Here is a 6,451-nt window from a genome sequence, read left to right as displayed (position 1 = left end):
CATGATTAAACACGTGAAAGTTTTAAGATTTATTAATTTTTCAACAAAACCCTAAAAACCCAAACTTTTCAAAAACTTTGTAAACGATTTTAACACAAAACAGATCGTTCAATCACGTACACAATCTCTAATACCACTTGTAGGATCGTGTAGAGAGGATTAAACGATCTAATCTTCTATATCGAGTGCAGAAAATCTCGATATCGGGTCTTATACTCAAAACACACAATAATACTTTGATCTATAGGTAATAAACGACTTTAGGGTGTTAAAGATCGACCTAGATGAATGCTAGATAACCAGGGAATCGATCTGGACGTTTTTGTGCGGCTTGGAACGTTAACCTAACAATGAACCCGTAATTCAAAATATATAAACACATCATGTGCAATCGTGCGGTTGCACCCCTGCAACCGTGCGGTTGCCCTGTGTACCCGTACGGTTTCATTTCACCAGTGAAAGTTAAACGTTAAAGCATTCCAACTTGATCGTAATGAACTCGAGGACTATAATGCACCAACACAAGTTTTAAACCTTAATCCATACTTTTTCTCATCAATGTGAATTGATTGGTTGGGTACCTTTTGGGCTCAGTTAGTTTGGGCGTGAATCGTCACTTTATTGCAAATTTCAAAAGAAAAAGAAAAAAAAAACTTTGCTTTTTACTCGAATATTTTATCTTTCCTGTCACACTTTAAGTTGCTCTTTGGGTTCGATTATTATGACATGTATTGTATAGTTACCGTAATTGACAACCTTAAAAAACACAAATTTATATGAATTTGTATGAACTTGAATACAAAACATGGATGTATATATATGATCCATGTTACATACTGTTATACAATTTGTTGAACTCTGTACGCGCTATCGACGCAAAATTAATATTCATAGTTTGAGTAGTCATCATTTGATTGGAATCATAACTTCATTAGTCCTAAAAGGAGGCAACGTGATCCACGGCGGATTATACCTTCCCAATACATATTCTCCGGCAACTTTAAACCCGTCTCTCTCCAAATCCTTCTTTAACTTGTCCACTTTGTCAGCCACCACCTTGTGTGTGGCCACCCCGCTAAACGTCACAACCCCGCACTTTCGTTCACCCTCTTCCCTTGTTAGATTTGTAGTAGTTTTAGATTAGTTTAATTTGATAAAATAATGTATTGGTTTTAATTGATTGGTTGAATTGTTGTTGTAAGTGAGGGGATGTTTTGAAGTATTGCAAGTTGAAGACTTAGATTTAGAAATGAAAGCTTTTTATTACTTGAGTTTTTGGTGTGTTTGTGAACTTCAACTTTGCAAACATCTTAGCCTATTTATAGGCCTCCTAAGTTGGCTAGAATCATCTAGCAATTGCTAATCTAGATTATTCTAATTAAATATCTACTAGTTAATATCTAATACTACTACATAATTCTAGATTAATCTTTTTATTCCTAATTACATGTAGATGAGTCTAGAAATACATTACTATATTTCAACACTCCTCCTTAATGTATTCCGATGTTACTCCGAGCATGTTGCGCAGGAACTCGAACTTCGGTCTTGGAAGTGCTTTGGTGAATATGTCTGCAATTTGCTCTTCAGTTTTGCAGTATTTTAATTCAATCTCTTTCTTAGCCGTGACTTCTCGTAAGAAGTGATATTTGATATCAATGTGTTTTGTTCTACCATGAAACACAGAATTCTTTGCCATTGCAATTGCAGACTTGTTGTCGCAGAATATTTGAGTTGCTTCGTCTTGTTTTTTACCCATATCTTCAAGTATTCTTCTTAGCCATATAGCTTGATTAGCTGAGTTAGCAACTGTGACGTACTCTGCTTCGGCTGACGATTGTGCTACTGTTTCTTGTTTCTTTGATGCCCATGAGAATACACCAGATCCAAGTGTGAATGCGTATCCAGAAGTACTTCTCATGTCATCTACCGATCCGGCCCAATCGCTATCTGTGTATCCTTGAAGCTTCGAATCTATAGTGGGCTTGTACCATATACCATAGTCCATGGTACCTTGCAAGAATCGTAGTATTCTTTTAGAAGCTCCGTAATGTTTTTGAGTAGGGTTTTTCATGTACCTGGATAGTAGACTCGTTGCGTACATGATGTCTGGTCTTGTTGCTGTTAGATATAGTAGACTTCCGATGAGACTTCTAAATCTTGAAGCGTCTGTTTTCTCCGATCCATCTTCTTGTCTCATCTTCTCATTGGCAACTAGTGGCATCGCGACGGTTTTACAACCGTATAGCTTAAACTTTTTCAGGAGATTTTCTGTGTATTTCTTTTAACAAATGAAGATGCCTTCATTTTCTTGACTGATTTCGATGCCAAGAAAATAGCGCATCAAACCAAGGTCGCTCATCTCGAACGTTTTCATCATGTCTTCTTTAAATTCTTGTATCATTATCTCATTGTTTCCCGTATATATAAGATCATCGACGTACAGGGAAATAATGAGAGTGTCAGAGTTACCTAGGGTTTTGATGTAGAGTGTGGGCTCACTTTGACTCCTCTTGAATCCTAAACTTGTGAAGTAGCTATTAATACGAATGTACCATGCGCGTGGCGCTTGTTTTAGTCCATATAAGGCTTTCTTTAGCTTTAGGACTTGATCTTCTTTTCCTTTCTGGACGAACCCTTGTGGTTGCTCTACATATATTTCTTCTTCGAGATACCCATTTAGAAAGGCTGATTTCACATCTAGTTGGTGAATCTTCTACCTTCGTTGAGCTGCTAGCGCCACAAGTGCTCTTATAGTATCCAGTCGTGCTACAAGTGCGAAAGTTTCATTGTAGTCAACTCCAGGCTGTTGTGAGTAGCCTTTAGCTACTAGCATTGCTTTATGTTTTTGTATAGAACCGTCAGGGTTAAGCTTTATTTTGTAAACCCACTTAACTCCGATGACTTCTTTATCTTTGGGACAATTAACTAACTCCCACGTGTTGTTTTTCTTGATCATCTGGATTTCTTCGTTCATAGCAGCCACCCACTTTTCGTCTTTGGCTGCAACTTCATAGCTTTCAGGTTCTATAGTTGTGAAGTTGCAAGTCTCGTATACCTCTGTTAACTTTTTAACTCTTCCAGGTGTTGACTCTGGACTTGATTCGTCTTGTGCTAATGGTAATGTTGCTGACGGAGAAGTTGGCATAGTAGGGCTAGTTTCTCCGGTGCTTTCCTGTTGTCCAGAATGCTCCATTTGTAGTGGTTGTTCAGCTGGAGTTTTCATAATCCGCGGCAGATATGTTTGTTTCTCAACTTTGTCTTTCTCCCAGTTCCAAGAAGCGTCTTCATCAAACTCCACGTCTCAGCTGATCACAATGTTATTGGTTTTCAAGTTGTAGACTCGATAGCCTTTTGATTGTGTGCTATAGCCCAAAAATATTCCTTTTTTTGATTTTTCTTGGAGTTTGTGACGTTTCTCCTTAGGAACATGGATGTAGCAGATAGATCCAAATACTCGCAGATGTTTCGCCGATGGTTTCCTTCCACTTCATACCTCTATCGGAGTCGTATTTTCTATAGCTTTCGTGGGACATCGATTTAGTATATATACAGCTGTGTATACAGCTTCAGCCCAGAAACTGTTTGGAAGGCCTTTTTCATGTATCATTGTTTTGGCCATTTCCATTACAGTTCTATTCTTACGTTCAGAGACGCCATTTTGTTCAGGGGCGTAACCAACAGTGAGTTGGCGTTTAACTCCTTCATCTTCACAGAATTTATTAAACTGTGTAGAGGTGTATTCTTTCCCTCTATCACTCCTCAGTGTTTTTATATAATGGCCACCACTTTTTTTTTACGTAATTTTTGAATTTCTTGAATATCGTGAAGACTTCTGATTTTTCACGCATGAAATAAACCCACGTCATTCTAGAATAATCATCGATGAAGAGGATGAATTACGTGTTTTGGTTAAGAGGCGGGGTCCTCATTGGTCCACAAATGTCAGTGTGCACCAGTTCTAGTATACCTTTCGCTCTCCAGGCTTTGTCATGAGGGAAATGTTTTCGATGTTTCTTGCCCATCATACAACTTTCACACGTATCATTGATCTCGTCTATGTTCGGCAAGTCTCTCATCATATTCTTTTGTTGGAGGATTTTTAGTGCGTGAAAGTTAAAGTGGTCAAATCTTCGATGCCATAGCCATGATTCTTCAACTTGAACTTTCATGGATGTGTCTCTGATATACTGATATACTGCCAACGAAGTGGAAAATTGCGATTCTCCATTGGAACTTTGGCTATTAATTTATAGTTGTTTTTCTTGTCACGAATAACACATGATTTGTCTTTGAAGAGTAAAGAGTAGCCATGCTCCATTATTTGGCCAACACTTAGCAAGTTATTCGCTAAGCTTGGTACTAAAATAACGTCATTAACAGATCGAGTGATGTTATTAGTTTGAACAGTTATCGTACCTTTGCCTTTAGTGTCAACAAGCGCTTCATTCCCTAGTTTGACGCGGGACTTTACGGAAGTGTTGATACTATCAAATAACTTTTTATCTCCTGTCATGTGGTTGCTGCACCCACTGTCGATCAACTAAGTATCGTCCCTCAGTTTATTTGTGACATGACAGACATAGAATAGCTGATTTTTGTTCTCTGGTATATCTTCACTTTCTTTCGTGAAGTTAGCTCGATGATTTTGTTTTAAATGGCAATTTTTTTCTAGATGCCCAAATCTTTTGCAGTTATTGCATTGTGGTTTCCCTTTGTGAAAACAATCTTTCTCCAAGTAGTTTGTCTTTTTGCAGATATCACATGGAGGATAGTTTTTTCTCTGATAGAACCCGGTTCTGGGTTTTTCTCATCCTCTCGAATTTTCTTCAAGATTTCTTTTCCCCCTATTATTAGATTTTTGAGACCTTATTTTGAGTTTAGACTGAAAGGCACTTTCAAGTGAGTTTTCACTACGCCGACTCAGTCTAGCCTCGTATGCTTCAAGAGAGCCAATTAATTCTGGTACCGACAGAGTCTCGATGTCTTTCGACTCTTCGATGACATGGTCATATTTTTCTGTTGTGATGCCCCGACCAAATCCATATGGACGAGAACATTACATATGATTACATCGCGAGGTATTTGACCTCTATATGATAAATTTTAAAAACATTGCATTCATTTTTAAAAGACAAAATTTCATTTCATCGAAAGTTGACAGGTATGCATACCATTTCATATATCCAATCTATAAATGACCTAATCCGTCATTTACTTAATAATAATCTCTAATGAACTTCAACGACTCGAATGCAACGTCTTTTGAAATAGGTCATGAATGACTCCAAGTAATATCTTTAAAATGAGCTAATGCATAGCGAAAGATTTCTTTCAAACCTGAGAATAAACATGCTTTCAAGTGTCAACCAAAAGGTTGGTGAGTTCATTAGTTCATAGTAATCATTTTCATTTTCATCATTTTAATAGACCACAAGATTTTAAATATTATAAAACGTGCAGAAGTCCCATTCCAACTGCAAAAAAAAAATATCTTTCATATGAAGAACACCTGGTGAGGATTCAAAATATAATTGTAACCATCTGTGCCAGTCTTTCACCCCACGGCTGAATACATATGTCTTCAAAATATAGAACCTCTGTGCTGGTCTTTCACCCCACGGCTGAATACATGTGCCTTCAAAATATAGAACCTCTGTGCCGGTCTTTACATCCCACGGCTGAACACATGTTTATAAAATATAGGACAACCGGTGCCAAAATGTCGTAAATAATAAACCATCCACCCGGCTCGCGAGCTCACACGCTCTAACGGAAACCGGGGGCTAATGCGTGTCATAATAATCAACCCCAATCCCAGATAATTCTATCATAGAATGCAGTTAAGGTACTTGTGTTTATTGCGTCAAACATTTATAAATGCGCATGTATTCTCAGTCCCAAAAATGTAAAGAGTAAAAAGGGAATCAAATGAAACTCACCTATTGTATTTTGTAGTAAAAATACATATGACTATATTAAACAATGCAGGGTTGACCTTTGATTCACGAACCTATATCATTCATATATATATTAAAACATATACTTGTAATCTACTAAATATATATATTATTACTAGTGATATAATTTTTATGTTATTAATTTATGTATTTCATTGTTACTATATAAAAATATAGCTTTTGTTATGTTATATGTATCAAATATTTTATATGTATATATTTCATTTGTATGTTAAAATTATAATTATATTAATACTAAAATAATACTAGTAGTGATTAAAATAATGATAATGATAATGCTAGTGTTAATAATAATGATAATAATGTTAATGATTTTATTAATAATAATATTAATAATAGTTTTAATGACAAATCTTATAATAATGATAATAATAGTAGTTTTTAATGAAATGAAAAATTTAATAGTAATGGTAATGAAAATAATGATTTTGATAATAATACTTATTATTTAATAATAATAATAATAATTA

At 35.9% G+C, this 6,451-nt stretch overlaps 1 pseudogene; it reads right to left on the bottom strand.

Moving 5' to 3' along the window:
- Positions 1 to 906: 906 nt before the first annotated feature.
- The window catches only part of LOC139876399 (uncharacterized), an 81,291-nt pseudogene continuing 75,746 nt past the window's right edge, over positions 907 to 6,451 (bottom strand).

This window comes from Rutidosis leptorrhynchoides, chromosome 11, assembly GCF_046630445.1.
Source record: "Rutidosis leptorrhynchoides isolate AG116_Rl617_1_P2 chromosome 11, CSIRO_AGI_Rlap_v1, whole genome shotgun sequence".
NCBI classification, from domain to species: domain Eukaryota; kingdom Viridiplantae; phylum Streptophyta; class Magnoliopsida; order Asterales; family Asteraceae; genus Rutidosis; species Rutidosis leptorrhynchoides.
The sequence above is the reverse complement of the archived record's forward strand: the minus strand, read 5'-3'. Positions and strand labels throughout refer to the sequence as shown.